The 18,070-nt window shown below is 38.5% G+C and overlaps 1 long non-coding RNA gene across 1 annotated transcript in view; it reads right to left on the bottom strand.

Moving 5' to 3' along the window:
* Positions 1-1,776: 1,776 nt before the first annotated feature.
* The window catches only part of LOC133399879 (uncharacterized), a 28,147-nt gene continuing 11,853 nt past the window's right edge, over positions 1,777-18,070 (bottom strand). The window contains exon 3 of the long non-coding RNA XR_009768265.1: positions 1,777-1,913. This is a non-coding gene — a long non-coding RNA (uncharacterized LOC133399879). The remainder of the gene's footprint in view (positions 1,914-18,070) is intronic.

Raw genomic sequence — 18,070 nt, forward strand, 5'->3', positions numbered from 1 at the left:
CCTTCAATGGCAACTTTCTCACGCGGTTTCACGCTCCAAGCTAACTGAAACTGGAGGACGGCCCACCGAGGGGCCTCGCCAGCCAATCCGAGGCGCCGCTCCACGTGGGACTCGAGAGGGTGGACCGCACCTCGGACCAATCGCCTTGCCTCACGCTGGCCCCACCTTGTGGCGGTTGACCTGGGTTTGAGCTACGCCGCTGCTGGCCAATGGGAGCGCAGCCTCTCCAGGAGGCGCGAGGAGTAGGGCGGGCAGGGAGAAGCTGTCAATCAAAGTAACGTGGCTCAAACACACGCACGCACACACTAACAGTAAATACTGACTTTCTTAAAACCTTACTAATAAGTGTCAAAACGAATCATCACTCCTATATCTATATCTTTTTTTCCCCTGTTCAAACGGTTAATCTACATTGGTACGAATTCCCTTCCCTAAATCAAATTGTCAGGGTCCCTTGGGAGAAGAGCAGCATCCTCAACTACGAGGTGGAAGAAAAAACATTTCCTTCACCCCTCCATTGGAAAAAATTGAACATTAATCTGTTCCAAGGTCAAAGTGTCACTATCCGAAAAGCTTTATTGTCTTTGCGGGAAATTTAAGTAACATTTTAAACATTTTTCCTTGTAATATTGGCCTTTTTTATAGTAAATTTTAAAAAGTAAAATTTACCCCCTTCTTCGAGCATTTTATTTCCAATAACAAATCAACCTTTTTTTTATCTCATGAAATTATAACTTTTGTGCCTGTAGTATAACCCCTTTTTTTAATTAAAATTTAACTTGGAAAAAAAACACTTTTATCCGCATTTAGCCCTTTTTTTCTCAGAATAAATGTAATTCTTACCTTTTTCTCATTACATTTGTACTATTTTTTTGTCTTATAATATTACTTCGTTTTCTCAAAAATATATTAGTCTTTTTTGAAGAATCTGATTTTTTGAGAAAAATTAAAACGTTTCTCAAAATGTATTCTTGTAAAATTACCTCTTTACTATTTTTTTTCTTTAAAAAAATACAACTTTATTCTCATAATATGGTTATTTTTTTCTTGAAAATCTTTTGTTTTATGTACAGTAAAAAAACAACTTTGTTTCATTATTATAAAATTTCCACTTTTTCATAATACTGCTACTTTTTATTATTCACGGGGAAAAAAGATTTAGTTCTTGTAAAATTACTCCTTTTTCTTTGAAAAATATTTTTTTCTAGTAAAATTACAAGTTATTATTGCAAGTGAATTTTCTTTTTGAAAATATCTAACTTTATTCTTGTAATATTATCGCTTTTTTAAATGGAAATTTTAATCTTGTAAGTCTACGCATTTTTTTCAAATGATTTTAATATTGTAAGAATACTATTTTTCTCTTTAAAATATATAAATTTAGTGTTGGGATACTATCCTTTTTTTCTAAGAAAATTACAACTTTATTCTTGTAATATTATCCTTTTTTCTTAGAAAAAGACTTATTATTGCAGATTAATCTCTTAGTTTTATGTATATATATATATATATATATATAGAGAGAGAGAGAGATTTTTTTTATTTTTTTTACGGTTTGGCCATTATACTGGCCGGTAAGTGACAAACAACAGACGTGGTAAAAGTCAACAGGTCATCACTGGTGCATATGTGGGTTGTAAAAAAAGGCGAGCCATGTTCCACTTATCCCGTAAGCATTTGGTGTGTAAAAAAAAAAAAAGAAAGAAAGAAAGAAAGCCCCTCAGGCCGACACCGACCTGTGATTGGCTCGGAAGGGCTCGACCCCTTGCCCTCTGACCTCTGCCACGGCTGATCCAGTGCATATGAGAGACTCCTGACTACGACCAGACGTGACCTTTTTCTCACAGCTCTCACGACAGACACACACACACAAGTGTTGTGCAGTGGGTGTTGGCGTTAGACACAGCGATGACCTGCATGTGAAGCTAATGTTAGCATGCGTGCATGTGCATCCGTTATCCCATTTCGTCTCTCTAGGTGTTCCCTAAGCGGAACAAGCTGATTTACTTGTAACGTTATACACTTGTAACTATTTGCTGCATTGCAAGGCAAAAGTACTACACACCGTTTTTGTTTTTGTTTTTCAGTCCACATGCAGTATGTCAAAATACATGCTATAAAATGTGAAAATATCCACTCTAACATGCAACAAATATAATGCTGCCTTGATTTATGAGTTTAATTCGCTCACTGCCATGCTTGTAACTCAAACGACTTGTATCTCAAAATATCTTTCCACATTGAACTGAATGGAAAGTCCAATAATCTGTTCCACCCCCACAAAAAACACCAACAACATTTTTGTTTAATAAGAAAAATAGCACTGTACAGTATTGTACTTTATAAAAACATACAGTAACAACATAATTGATGAGAATATAAATAATTAAACAGTTTGTGCATTATGATTTCATGCTTGAATGCCCACTGAAATTGTGCTGCTTCTGATATGAATGCCTTGGCCAACAGGGGGCAGTAGAATTCAGACATACATAATACACTAAGAAGAGTTTCATAACTAAGTAACTGAGTAAGCTGCAGTAAAATTTATCATTTTTCGCTGAGGATAAAGATGACATGGCTGTGAATATTGCTATTTTGTCTGTCTACATGCATTGTAGGACCATTTGTTTTTAAATATCCGTTGATTAATGGGTTATAACTACCACAACATTGATGCTAGTTCCATTAACCCATTTATGGCATTGTTCATTGTGTGTTAGCATTGGGACCTTCGTAAATTACGTAGTTCAGCGCTAGTAGCTTCAATGTTTGCTCTTAACTCAAGACAAAAGATCGACCGGGTGATGGATCGTATTTCTTGAAAAACGTACAAGTCGCGGTACCACAGTACACTAAAACAAAAATGGGCTCAGCGGTTGTGAACTATACCACCTATGAAGTAAAGTGATTAAACTTAGTACCTGATTTTCTTTCCAGATGGGGAAAAGATGGGCTTTTATTTGAGACTGGCATTTATTTGGACACTTTCTGAGAGACTGTTCATGTGATTCAATTGGTGTCACTGTTTTGGTTAGCAGAAGAGCAGTTAATGCGTGAATGTCCCCGTGTGCGCATTAGGCACTCAGATAATTCACTTACCACTTGTTATTTTCTTGATTTGAGGTTGACGTTTGTGAGTGATGCACTTGGCCACCCGTGGCTCACGGGCCGCAGGTTGACCACCGGTGATGTAAGCCATTCACGGTTCGCTTGAAGTCTTAATCCTGTAATCTTAATCGTATTGTACTTACCTCTCAGATCATTAAAGGCTTTAACTAAATGTGTTGCTCAGCTGACCTTAAAGGGACACCGTAGAAATGTCTTTAGCTACATAACGTCCACTAACCCAGAGACCTCGTGATTCACACTTGACTACTTCTTTTTCTTTTTTTTCTTTTTTTTTTTTTTTATTATTATTTCACAAGGTCTAGTTACATGGCTTTAACTGAGCTGGGTGCCAAAACGAAATGTCATATAAAGATAATGCCTTGTAATAATATTATGACCACAGAATGCTTATTCTAAAGTTACTGCGCAGACCACCATGTCCAAAGTTCAACTGGAGTTTCTGCGCTTAATATACCACAAGTGAACGTTTGCTTAAAGATATCGCGCCATACGGACACATCACACCATCTGCCTCCAGTTTCAGTCAAATATGCAGAATGTCACCCCCCAAAAATGTATGCACAATTTAACAGCTGGAAGCTCAACTGGTCTTTTCGGTTGACTCATGAAGCTATTCATCCATTTTCTATAGTCCTTGTAAATTGTCCTCATTAGAGTTGAGGGTGAGCTGAAGTCTATCCCAGCTGACTTTATGGCCCCTGGACTGGTTGCCTGTCAATCGCGGGGCACGTCTAGGCAAATAACCATCCACCCATGGACACCCCGCTTAATTTTTCTTTTAATAATTCCCTATATTAATAGTTTAAACCATAAATATACCACAAACTATGATCCCAGAACACTTTCAATATAATTCCGAAACTATTTTACAACATTGCATGTACATGCACATGCAGCGAAGACTCTCCCTACCTTCCATTAACAACCCAGGCCAAACTCAGCTCCTCCCTGACATAAATACAATGTTAGTCTCCCAGTGGAGTATCATCACTTCAACATACTTCCTTGACACCAATTTGTAGTTTCCTCGCACCCACTGCTTTGTCGCCACCTTGTGGCACCTGAGAGTGTTAAAGAAAAGGCGAAAATAGTTGAGTATTTCTGTGAACAGCTTTTCCACAGGAAAAAAAGAGCTAATAGACAGGGGCTTTCTCCACTTTAAACCCTTTTAAAGCAACCATTGTAACAAAAAGCTTGATTCCAGCGAGACAGTCACTACACTGTACTGTGTCGCGAACAAGCTCGCAGAATTTCCTTAACAAATAGCTCATCCCCTTTATTCATTCCAGGAGTGTCTCGTTCTTTGGAGTCATTTGTTTTGGAGTGAGAGAAGCACACAATTAGCCCCTGCTTTGGATAAGGGACAAGTAGCCGTACGAGCCTCATTTGGTTTGCAAATGATGCCTCCCATTTCGTTGTGATTTAGCGGGCTGAAAAACAAACGGCGGGGGGTTTTGTTTGCACAGAGGAGACGAAGAAGAAGAAGTGTCTGTTTCAGCACTGACCCGCTCATCGGCTCTGGAGTGGACATAAGTGGCTCCAACAGATAATGACTGAACGAGCCGCTTTGCTGAGTGATCCCAGTGTTTGTGTGTGAACTTCTATGCAAATGTGTGTGAACTTCTATGCAAACCTGCGTGTACGTCTATGCAAACGTGTGCTTGTATGTGTCAACAGACGGTGATTTGCATGGAGGTTTGAGGCTGAGCCGTCCTATTGTTTTGTTGTGACTCTTGAAGGGTTTCTTTTGTTGTTGTTTTTATAAATGGACGTCATTTGAATAGCGTCAGCTCCGCCCACTTTCACAACACTTACTTACTGCGTGCATGTGTGAGTGGTCTGACGGGGGCGCTCTTTTCTGTCTGCGTAACAGGAAACCTGAGTGGTTTCGGAAGTTCATGTGCAAACGTAATCACTGCGCCATCCAAGCCATGCAGGGAAATTTGCCAGGTTGCATTCATTCAGCCTTTCTGTGTCATTGCCATTTATACAGAACAGCCCCCCCCCCACCCCCACCCCCCCCAGATACAACCTCCGGAGATGTAAAATTGCCTGATCATCGTTGTCCCCCCATTCTGTGTCAATGCTGTTTATACATAACAGCAACCTAGAAAATAAGGGTTTTCCAAGCAGTGTAAAAAGGGTTTCTGATATTATGCCCGAAGGCAGACATTTCTGAAATAAACGTGGTAGAATGCAAGCTTTTACAGGGAATCGAAAAGGAGCTTGTGATACTAGCCACAATGTAGAAAATTGCCAGGTAGGCTTCACAGCCCAATTCCATGTCAGTGCCATTTTTACCATTTATCCAGAGCAGTGATAAGGGAAAAAAAGGTGGTTTAAAGCGGGCTTCTGATACTACCCTGAAAGCGGAAAATTGACAGTTCAACTCTGTCCTTCAAGCCTCTTTCAGTGTTTTAGAAAAATGCAGAAATACTGTCTTTTATGCCAGATAAACTTCACAGAGCAATTCTGTGTCGGTGTCTGATACAAAGAAAAGATGGAGGAATGCTGGTTATTACAGGACAAGGACATTCTAATACTACTCCCAATGGCCAAAATTTGATGCTGTTGACATTTTGATTTAAATGGCTTAAGTAGGTTTGAAGTTACGTTTTCACTTTTAACCATTTCCGCTGAGCTGTAAAGTTCAGCTTAGTTCGTCAAGCGATAGGAAATCTTTGCGTGTTTCTGTTGTCAAAGGTTGCTGGTGCCAAAAGTGCAGGACGGTAAGCATTTTATTTTAACACATCAACTAGAACAAAGTTTAATGGAATTAGCTATATTTTGTCATGTTCATTGTATTCTTCAGGTAATACACCTTGAATGGTACCAAGCAGTAAAATGAATTAGAAATGAAAGAAACAAAGAGATCTAATATTTGTTTCCCCCATGACTGTATAAGTACGAAGAGAGAGAAATTGTATTCAAGGGGAAAAAATGAGGTAGAGGGGGAAAAGTCGTTGGTAGAAGATCGTGGTGATGGCATTTTAGAAGATTATCATAATGCAACGAAGCATAAGTGTTATTTTTCCCAACCCCTATTCCATGGTAAATTTTTTCAGATCTTATCTCACGACAATTTGGAATGCGTGACCTTAAATAACAAGTTAAATGCTTTACTTTATTTTTCTTATCTTAGGCTGTGACTAATGTAATTATGATTTCATCCCCACAGAGAAAGTGTGTGAAAAAATTTCAAGGAATGTGATGGTGGATCATGTTTTTTACTACACTTTATTTCCATGTGAGCGAAGCGATATCGAACAGTTTAACATTGGTTGAAAAAAAAATTATTCCAAAGACAACGACAGATGTTTTAAGCACATTTTACCATGAAGTAATGTGAGCCAAAAAGGTTTCCAGGAAGGAAAAAAAACAACCACGGGGTTTATATCACAAGAAAACAATCCATCATGGATGGATAATTTAGCAGGTAATATCAAGGGATTTTTAAATACTTTCTTTTAATACTTTTTAAAAATTAAATCAGATATGGGATATGTACTTTTTCCATTTAAAATATACTTCAGATAATTTAAACAACAGTAAGTTATGATAACTTTTTTAACGCTTTTAAAGTGATTTTAGATTTATTGTTTAATTATTTTTTTGAAATACTTAAAAATACTTCATTTGTGGGGATTTTTTTAAATATGTACTTTTGAACACCAAAAGTACATACAATATTATATTTAAAAAATGATATTTCTTTTTTTATTTACATATCATAATTCTTTATAATACAAGCATTTCAAACTATTTTAATTCTTTAAAAATATTTGTTTAAATACTTTAATACTGAATATTTAATACTTAAAAATCATTTTCAATACTTTGAAATATGTTGGCGTACATTTAATGTGTAAATGTTTGTATACTTTCAATAATTATTTTTTCAATAATTTTAAAACATATTTCACATATGGGGATTTTATTTTAATATGAAGATTTAAAAAAAAATGTATATATATACATATATATATATATATTTTTTTTTTTTAACTTTTAAAATACTTTAGTATGAGGATTTCATTCATTCTGTTTGGAAAACCCCCCGATACTTATGCTTATAAATATTGATACTGATAGGGGAAAAGGCTACAGTCTCAGGCAAATATCAGATCCCATAGCTATGCGAAACCATCTTTTTTGGCACGGGTCGGAGCTGCGGCGTGGTGCTCATTCAATCCCAGCGTGCTGAGAGTTCTTGTATAATTTATGAGAGTGCATTAAACAGCCTCGCACCGGGCAGCCGATCATGTAAACAGATCAGGGCTTTTACAGGCAGCTCACCGGCTGTTTAAACAGCCGAGAGGAAGAGGGGAGAAGGAGGGAAATTAAAACGTTAAATGGGAAACACGTGTGTGCGTGTGTGTTGGTTTTGCAAGAAGTCGACTAGGAAGTGACACAGTGTGGAGCTCAAGTACACATCTAAAAAAAGGGGCCTAACACATCTAATCACTCACACATACATACACACACACACAACCACAAAACCTGACTTTGATCTGGTCCAGCTGTGAACGTATCAAAGGCAACACGTGGAGCAGAACCGCTGCACACACCATCAAGTCCAGATGGAGCCCGCTGGCCGCTTTTCTAACTTGATATATTTCTCCTGATATGACATATCCCCCCCCCCCCAAATTCTCTGTTTTATATAGAAAAAGCCCAATGAGCTGCGCACGTTGGTGAAATAATTGTGAAAACCACGCTGGACTGAACGCATCACTCAGAACTCAGACACACACACAAAACAACAACAGTGGAAGGTAATGAGGATCTCCTGTATTTACTTCTCAGCCTTTTTTGGCCACAATAGGGAAACAAATTTGATCCCAAAGGGTACTAAGGGCCGCTGAAGCAAAGTGGAGAGATTGCTGGAGTATAATATGGTTATGTTCCCATATTTCCTTATTTATGTCATCTCTCGCCGTGTACCTTCAAATCTTACACCAAGAAGCTTGTGGACCAATTGACCAATAATTGAAAATTCATGCCATAGAGAGACCCTTTTAGAATATATTTTATTCATAGACTTACACGTTCCAATATGCTTTAAACTTATTCAAACACATTCAAATTGTTCAAAGTAAGTCAAGTATTAGCGCCTGTTCTTACTCGCAGTTTTAAGTGGCAAAGGTGTGCTTGCTTTGTCACTCCCAGTTGAAGTTTACTGTAAAACTAACACAAAAGAGAATTTAATATTGTATATTTAAACACAAAAATGTTCAGTCAAACCATGTAGTCTTGTCTAACAAACACCTGCTAGCTTAATGCTAACATATAATGTGAAACACCATAGACAGGCCAACATAAATTAGCATAGATGTTACGGTAATTATACACTTTCAAACAACTGCTACTTTAACGCACATTGAGCAGCAACTTTCTCTGCCTCCTCTTCTTTTTCTTCTACTACACGGCATACACATCCGACAGAGTTCAGTGCTTCGGTACAACGTGCTACCATTAAAAAAAACAACAAAAAAAACGATCTCTTCAAAATCCCCGGCATGGGGGTGCGCGAAAGATGAACCGCGATCGAGCAAGGCTGAGGGTGGAACCTTATATGGTTGCTGTCTTCCCCCACTTCCGTGTCGGTGCCACAAGGAAAAATTGTGAAAAAAGATCAGGTTTTACAGGTAGTGTACAAGGGCTTCTGATACTACCTCCGAAACAAGGAAATTTGCTAGGTCCCCTCATTTTGTGTCGGTGCCAAACAACTAAAATGCAGAAAATGGCGGCATTTACAGGCATTGTAAAAGGGACTTCTTATACTACTGCATATCAAAAGGCGGAAACGTGCGAGTCAACTTCGTCTCCCTATTCCATGTCGGTGCCACACAAAAGATTTCTGAAAAAATGTTTTACTTTTTAAAAGGACTTCTGATATACACATACTGTAGGACCGCACACTTTCTAACCAAATGCTATTTTAACTATAGACAAAATATGTGCATAGATTTGTTTTTTTTTTATTGAACCAATGTTCATCACAGTATCTTATTATATTTTATGCTCAAATGCATGTATAAAACATCCGCTCTTCAACAAGGGTTTGAACCAAACAACAAAATAACCACATATTGTGATTTTTTTTCCCCCCCCAGTGCAAATTGTTCTAGTGCATAAAAATTACCATTCAAAGTTGGTACAAAATCCAGGAAGCGCCACTGCGAGTCATATTTCGCAAACTTGTAAGCCGGGTCATTTGTAAGCTGAGATACCACTGTTTACCCGAAGGTGGAAATTTGGGGAGTCAACTTCGCCTTCCTCAAAATTTTCAGAAAGCGGCTTCTTATGCTACATGGTCATCCCCATTTCCGAGTCAGCGCACTCTGGAAAACAGCGGGTTACTATGTTCTCACACATGCAGTTATCATTGTAGACATTCATTGACAGCAGATGTGCGCTGAGCCCCCCAAAAAACCAAAAAACTTTGTGATGGCATTGACAGAGTTGTGTGCGTGTGGAAAAGAACAAGGCCTGCGTCATATCACGAGCACACCAAACCCAATAAATCACTTTAATTGCACGCAAAGCTGTCGTGATGAAGACATCATGTCAACAGATGGAGCTCAGACGCCATGTGCACAAATAAGATTGTTTTGTACTGGACCACAGCGCTCATCATTTTACAAGACAAAACGGCCAAAACAGGAATTCTGCCTTTACAAACTAAGCAATTGGAGCTAAACAAGGTAACAAAATATTCAAAAAAGCCCTTGCAGCACTCAAATTAGCAGGCAGAACATACTCATCAGGATATTATTATGATTATTATTAATTATTATTATTATTGTTGTTGTTGTTGTTAGTGTCACCCTTTTTCCTCATCATTTGTTCTCTTCTGTGGTGATTTCTTTTAAGCCAAAGAAAAAGCAAAACCTGCAGCGACAAGCATTTAGTTTGTTTCGGATTTCATGGTCAATGGTTCTATGGGCGTCATTTTGTTCCATTTCCGGTTCTCTGGTTATCGTGAGACTCATTCTCATCATTTGTACCCTTTCTGTGTTGACGTTGTCAAAAAAAAGCCAAAGTAAAAGCAAAACATAGTTGTAGAGATAATCAATTACAATGGTGCCTAAACAAAATAAACAAACAGAGCATTACACGTGTATTTAAACAGCCACATAACTTTGCCTTAAGTCAGCTAGCTTAATGGTGTCACATAATGGGAAATGACAGAGACGGGCTCAACAATAGCATCTATGTGGCAGCGTCATCATGCTTTAAGCCAGGGGTATCAAATTCAAATTCACGGTGGGCCAAAATAGAAAATTGGGACAACGTCGTGGGCCAAACGCAATATTTAATGAAAAATCACTGCGATGTGCACGTTTCCTTTTTCTGCAGAAATGCAGGGTTAAAGTTTATCATTGACAACAAACTTAAATTTTGCTTAAACACTGAATCTGGAATAAACAAACTTGAATATTATAAACACGAGAAATCAAATTTGTGATAAAAGATTTGGTATTTGTTTGTTGTTTTGTATTTAAATAGATAACATGAATTCTTCTGTCTCTCTGTCTTCTATTTATCTATCTCCAACTTCCTTTCTTTTTGATGTAAATATATTTTCAAAGGCCAACAACAAAACAACCCAATAAAATAAGAATGTCCTTCAATAAAAATCCAAACTTCAAACTATTAACAGTCCCTGGCTTGGAGTTGATAAAGGGCATTAAAAAAAAAAAGGTTAATTCAATTGTTATATTCTTTGTTACAGCCACGTTGCTCCACACACGACAAACAGGTCTGTCTTTTACTTTAGTGAACAGATAATCTGCCTCCCACCTGTCTTGGAAGTTAACTGTTTTCCATCTTTCGGTTGGCCATTTTTGGGAAGGGGAAGTGTAAATTTGCTCGAGGAGACTGGTCGCGTAGTTGCTAACGACAGCAACAGAAAGGGAACGGGCGCTCGCCGGTCTAGACTGATGAGCCAACACACTAGCAAAGCATTCTGGGATTTGTAATAATAGTGGCGCATATGCTATATACTGGCAGGCCAGCTCGAATACACATTTCAGATGGTCTTGCGGGCCAAATATAATTACATTGCGGGCCCAATTTGGCCCCCTGGACCCGAGTTTGACATATATGCTTTAAGCAATAGATAGTTGAACAAAAATGGTGCTGAACCACATAAAGACAGCATAGCAATATCCGACAGACATATATATTCTTTATCCACTGCAAGCGACTAATATTACTGCAGTTACTGTCACTTCGTAGTTGTGAAAGTTTTCCTCGTTTGTGTCTGCATGACAGTATTATACCGCCTCCCGGTGGCCAAGTTGTGCACTCTGGAAGTCTATTTAATTATGTTGAGAAACAGTTGTGTCTCAAATGATCTTCACCCGTTGAAATGAATGGAAATGCCATCAATCCTCGCTCTAACAACAACAACAACAAAAACACCCAAACCTTTTGTAAATGTGTTTTTTTTTTTTTTTAATAAGCAAAATAGCTCTTTACAATATTGTACTTTATAAAAACATCTCTCATAATCTCCCACGGCGCACTGGTGTGTTACGGCACCCCGGTTAGGAATCACTGATCTGAGATGTATGAAAAGCAGAATCTTTCTCCTGGCCTTCCATCGCCTGACTCCTCACCAAAGTCCAAAATCCCAAATGTGGGGGAGTCAGACTTGATAACATGCGCCTTGTTTCTCTCTATTTTCTCTCCCTCCATTACTTTATTCCCTTTGAAGCGCCCCTCTTGTCCTCGCTTTAGGCAGAGATGAAACGGAAAATAAAATGGTGGCGGCTCTCAAGCGCACTCAATGTGTCTTTCATGTTGGGAAAGTCGGTAGAAAAAGTCACCGCTGATGTGTAGCTTCTGCATTTTAGAGTACGACGACGGCTCTTTAAACGCATTCTCTTTGTTCCTGGTGCTTTTTATTATCTTGCTGCTTGTCCAGTTGACGCAGGACTGCACGCTTTTCGCAGTCACCAGGTGTGTGGGATGTTCATTGTTGCGTGTGTATGCGCGCGTGTGTGTGTGTGTGTGTGTAAAAAGGCGGAACAAAGATATCTCTTCAGAGCAGGGGTGGGCAAAGGACAGCCCACACTATCAATCAGGCCCATCGAGGGCCACTTTGACATTCTTCACCTTTAGTTTACAAAACAAACCTGATATAGGCTAAGCAATTAAACATTGTTTTTATATATGTTTGTATTTCTTTCGAAAAGTATTTGAGAATTTTGGGGGATTTTGGGGTGGCCCTTGGCCCTGCATCCCACGAGAAATGATCCGCCGCGGCAGCATCATCACATCTCCACGTTCGGAATCTCAAAACGTGTGTGTGTACATTCTCTTCGGGCATGGTGCTAATCCAAGAGAGAGGCTTAGACAGTGAGACTCTTGTGTCCCCCCTTGAAGTAATCGCTAATGCCGTTAAATCACAACTGAGCTCCCACATTTACTCAGGATAAAGATAGACACACACACACACACACACATGGTCTTGTAAACATAATTAAGGAGTAATGTAATGGGTTGACCCTCCTGCCTATGTAAGCATACCATTTTAGTTGTGGTGATGGCGGTTATAAGGAAGAGAGTTTAATGCTGCATTCAAGAGTGCTGGGAAATATTTCAATAGGGGATTAAGAGTGTAAACTAAATACATGGCGGCGTTTTGGAGAACAAATGTGAAATACACATAACACTCCAAACTTTAAGTCATCTGAAAGACTATTTGTTGGCAGATGCTGTTGTTTTGTTGAGCAACAGAGTTCCAATGGAACACATACTGTATGCAGCATGAATGCACACAACATTGTGGAGCGATCACACGCCTATGTTTACTGGAACACTGATTGTCTTCGAAAGAAGCCGTTTCACATAGCGTCAGATCATCAATAGTGCACAGGGAACTTGTTAGAACATGCAGTAAAAAATCCACACTTTAATTCAAGGCGCGTTGGTCGCTGAATGTTGTTTTGGTTGGCAAAAGAGTCCAAATGGGCTCAGAGGTTGTCAACATAATACAACCTCTCCACATAACTTAAGACCTTTTCACACAACGCACTTCTGCAATGTTCCCATATTTATTTGGATGTGCTGACACTGCAGCTTACAAGGAAGAAACAGTGAGGCTTTTCCCGCTGGTAGATGAGTAGACCGCACCTCGGCAATATCTATTTGTCATTGTTGCTAAAAAAAAAAAAAAGTCCTGGATTTGATTATTTTAACTCATTCAGTGCCAGCCCTCCCAGTTAACGTGGCTATTTGACTTCTAAAGCAGTCAGTGGCAGTGAATGTGTTAAGGAGGAAGAGGAGACGAGCAGCAGCAAAAAAAAAAAAAAAAAAAAGGGAATGGGTGAATCCCAAACTAATGGGACACTGCATTTATTATGACTGCCTCCCTTTTCTCCATACCGTTTACAAGTCTGCCGATATTGTACTAAAAAAAAAAATAAAATCACTCTGTCAAGCCTGTCTCCTATTGGATGCACCTTCTGACATCACCGCAATACCGCTCTCGGATTAAACATTTTTTAATTCAAGGGCACGATGCGACACCGTATTCGGTCCTCCCGCCTACGGCGCGCTGCTAAATACAGTGTGCAGGGCACTTTTTTACAACCTGTGGTAAAATTCCACACTTGAATTCAAGGCGCTTTGGTCGGTGCTGCTGTTTTGTTAAGCACCGGAGTCCAGGTGAGCCACTGAAAAATGACTCAATGCATATTTTTCAAGATGAACGCTGGTGAAAATCAAGGTTTGGTACCAATTGCATACCATACCAATGGAGTTACCCCACTCTTGTTCTAAGTGGCTCAAATGAGCTTCTCCTCTTTAATATTGCTTGACAACATACAGTATTACCACACTTTGAATCATCTGAGAAACTGTTTATGTGTCACTGTTTTGGTTAGCAAAAGAGTTCAAATGGGCTCAGCAAGTAATCTTGTGTTTATTTTGAGCCTTTCTGCAGATCAATTGTAAATCTAGTAGAGGAGCATCGTATGTAATGGCCAACCTCCTATCTGTTCAGGGGTTCTCGGGGGTTTTAAAACCGCGTGCTTGAAACTGATAGATTCAACAAGGTCAGATCACGCCGACCTATCAGGATGTTCCGGGAGAAGGTCGCGTGATGGCAGCGATTAGCCACAAAACACAAAACCTTCTGGCTTAAACGGGATATTGAGCCATGTGGCAGGCGGGAATTGAAAGCAAAAAGGGGAAGATTCCGTGGCGCATGTGCTAGCAAGCACACATGGATGAAGAAGAGAGGAGAAGACAATTGTTGAGAGCAATGGTGGATAGAACCAAGTAGACAAACTTTGGTCCTTTTTTTTTTTTGTGTAGTGCAATTGACTACTTTTAACTTTTACTCCCTATATTTAAAAACTTTTATTTGTACTCTCTACTCATTACACTGTTAAAATAGGCTTATTACTTTTTTCAACCTCCACAGAAGATGACGCAACGTAAAAAAGACATAAATCGAAAGCGGCAACTTGAAGCAGGCCTCATTGACGACAACAGTAATCGGTTTACTGTGGAGAAGCAACATATTCACTATTCATGGCCTTATTTAGGAGAACTGTTTGAGGTTGTAAGCTCCAAGAATGATTTTCAGCGAAGACAACGAATGGGGATCAAAAAACGGTTGTTTTTGAGATTCCCAGGAATTAGATTCCTAGGGATCATTCGTGCCGGCACGGTGGACGACTGGTTAGCACATCTGCCTCACAGTTCTGGGGACCGGGGTTCAAATGCCGGCCCCGTCTGTCTGGAGTTTGCATGTTCTCCCTGTGCCTGGGTGGGTTTTCACTCCTGGTTTCCTCCCACATCCCAAAAAGATGCGTGGTAGGTTGATTGAAGACTCTAAATTGCCCGTAGGTGAGAATGTGAGTGCGAATGGTTGCTTGTTTGTATGTGCCCTGTGATTGGCTGGCGACCGGTTCAGGGTGGACCCCGCCTCCCGCCCAGAGATAGCTGGGATAGGCACCAGCAGCCCGCGACCCTAGTGAGGAGAAGTGGTAAAGAAAATGGACAAATATTACAATTATTTTTTCTTTATATTTTGAGGATTATGAAAAAACAATGGAAATAATGCTAAAGCTAACATAATTTTTAAACAATACAATACATTTTTTAAAAATCAATTTTTAAAAAATGACAGAAAAACATTTTTAATTATTTTCGAGTGAGTCCTCTGCACCACAATTTAGTTTTTTTTATTTATTTAGTTTTTAATTGTATTAGTTTTTTTGCCCATGCATCACTTCTCTACAAAATGTCTTTGCAATGTGTTGTGCAATTTTTGCACAAAACAAAACTAACTAACTAACAAATTAAAGCATAACCATCATGCAATATGTCAAATTTGTGGCCTGGGGTCGTAATAAGAACAGCCGCATTGAGTTGAATCGATTCATCATCGCAGAAATTTCCCCTGCCGATGGTCGTCATGCGAGAGAGGTCGCGTAACCGCTTCATGGAAACACAGCCATGAAGGAAAAAAAAAAAAAAAAAAAACAGGAAGTGGAGAGGAAGGATTATGAACAGCCCAAAGTGATTTTCTACGGCCTGTTGTAAGTGCGACATTGCAAAGTAGCACTAAAGTGTCTCGGCGTTAGTATCTTGATGCTGCGAAGAGCGAGTGACAAAAGACATTTGAAAAACGGCAATATTGTTGGGAAAGTTCAAGTTCAAATTGAACAGATTGGAAGAAATGATTTTCTCACAAAGACTTAGACGACGCAGGCGACCGACCCGTGGACGCCTGAACAAAGGGCACTTGTGTTGAGTGTGGAGGCCCTTTGAGGCGAGTGACGATAAACGGCGTGTCTGTGACGCGACAGAATCGATTCTTGATTTTCCTGTGACGTAATAATCTTTTTCCTCTGCTTTTTAAAACTGAGAGAATCCCGATACTGCTCATAACCAAGCTGAAAATAAGCATGGAATCACATGACAGCATGTCTGATTAGTTGTTACTGTTAAAGAAATTACCGGCTGGTAGTTCTTTTTCTGCCCTCTTAGAATGAACTTGTTTCTTATTACTATAATTCCGGCAACTAAATCAACTTCTTGAAGGCTTTAACATTCTCAAAATTTTTGAGCATTGCTGGCACGTGCCCCCCTCCCAAGAGTCGGTTTCCCCAGTAGGTCTGATTGATACGAACCCATGCTTTAACACACAGGAGGTCCGCAGCCATTTTGTGTTGAAGCAGCCATTTTATCTGGTCGTTCAACAGCCTGTGCTGCCCTCTTGGAATTGCTTTGTTTCTTATTACTATTATTTCTACAACTAAATCGCCTTTTGGGGGTCTTTATCATACAAAAAAAAAGTCAACTTTTACATGCATCCCAAAGATTTATGTATTTCATGTGTCTCAGACATGATCCACAAAGGTTTACTCACTAGCGCCCCCTGGAGAAATAGAAGAAATTAGACCCCCGCCACCAATAATTCAGATTAACGTGAAATACAATAGACGTGCTCATCAGGACAAACACAAACGTCTCAAGAACCCGGCAGTTTTAATTTTCAGGACTTATTATGTCATACCACGAAAAAGTGAAACACTGAAGTTACTTTATAATCTTCAATAAACACTTTTTTGTTCTCTAATCCCTTGCAAACATACTGACTTTTAAAGACACCAACGCATGTCTTTTATGCTTTGAGGCAAAAAGCGCTAATCAATTGTCAACCGCGTTGGCTACAAGAAAATAAATGCACACCTTAAACAGAATATACTTGGCTGGAAATCTGTCTGTGTATTACTAGTACACTTGTTGGACAGATTTCCTGTGCTAAGAAGTGAACAAAGTGCTACAGTTGATGCAAAAATGCACCAAACCCGACTGACGCATTAAGTGTGTGTGCGGTGTGTTGACTGCGGGGACAAAAACATGTTTAATAATTTAGCATCATTCAAATGTCTAGTATAAAATGGTTCAAATCTGGTAGCAATCGGACTAAACAATTAGGACAAATTTGATTCTGAAGGACCCGTGAAAATGGCCAAAAATGACCTTAATAAGTGACTTTTTTTCTTGAAGAATAATAACTTTTTTTAAACAAATGTATTTTTCCTTGAAGGAAAGGACAGCTTGTTTCCTACAAAAACAGACTTTGTTCCCTCAAAAAATACTTTTTTTTCAATAAAGTTTTTTCAAAAAAATGACTTTTTCCTCCAAAAAAGTTACTCTCTTTTCTTTGCCAAATCTTACTTTTTTTCACAGAGATAATAACATCTTTTTCTTGATTTGTTTTTAAATTCTTGACTTTGACTTTTTTCCCCCCTTGAAAGAATATTAATATTTTATTATCAAAAATATCAGTTTTCTTGAAAAGGTATATTTCCGAACAAAAGTACTTATTTTCCTAACAAAAAATAATTGTTTTCCCTCAACATAGAATTACTTTTTAAAAATTATTGTAAAAGTGTTTTTGCAAATAAAATACAACTTCTTTTTGGAAAAATACAGTCTTTCCAGTAAAAATATTATTTCTCAAAATAAATTACTTCTTTTTATTGACAAATATAATTTTTTTTCCATGAAAAAACACCTTTTCCCCAATAAATTAAGACTTTTCGAAACAAAATATGACTTTGTTCCCCTCAAAATATAACTTTTTCTTAAAAACAGGTGACTCCCCCAAAAACAGTTTTTTTTCAGAACAAATATGATATTTTTCTAACAAATGTGACTTGTAAAAATGACCTTTTTTCTCTCAAAAAGAACTTCAAAAAATTACTATTTTTATACAGATATGACTTTACAATACTTTTTTTCTTTAAAATGATATTTCAGCAGTTTTCTGTAGAAATGTTACGCATTTCCCTGAAAATGACTTATTTTCTGAAAAAATATGCTGACTTATTTTCTCAAACTTTTTTTCACTGTTTCCTACAGAAACAATCATTTTTTTCTCCAAAATTATAGCTCTTTCTTG

This window comes from Phycodurus eques, chromosome 3, assembly GCF_024500275.1.
Source record: "Phycodurus eques isolate BA_2022a chromosome 3, UOR_Pequ_1.1, whole genome shotgun sequence".
NCBI classification, from domain to species: Eukaryota; Metazoa; Chordata; class Actinopteri; order Syngnathiformes; family Syngnathidae; genus Phycodurus; species Phycodurus eques.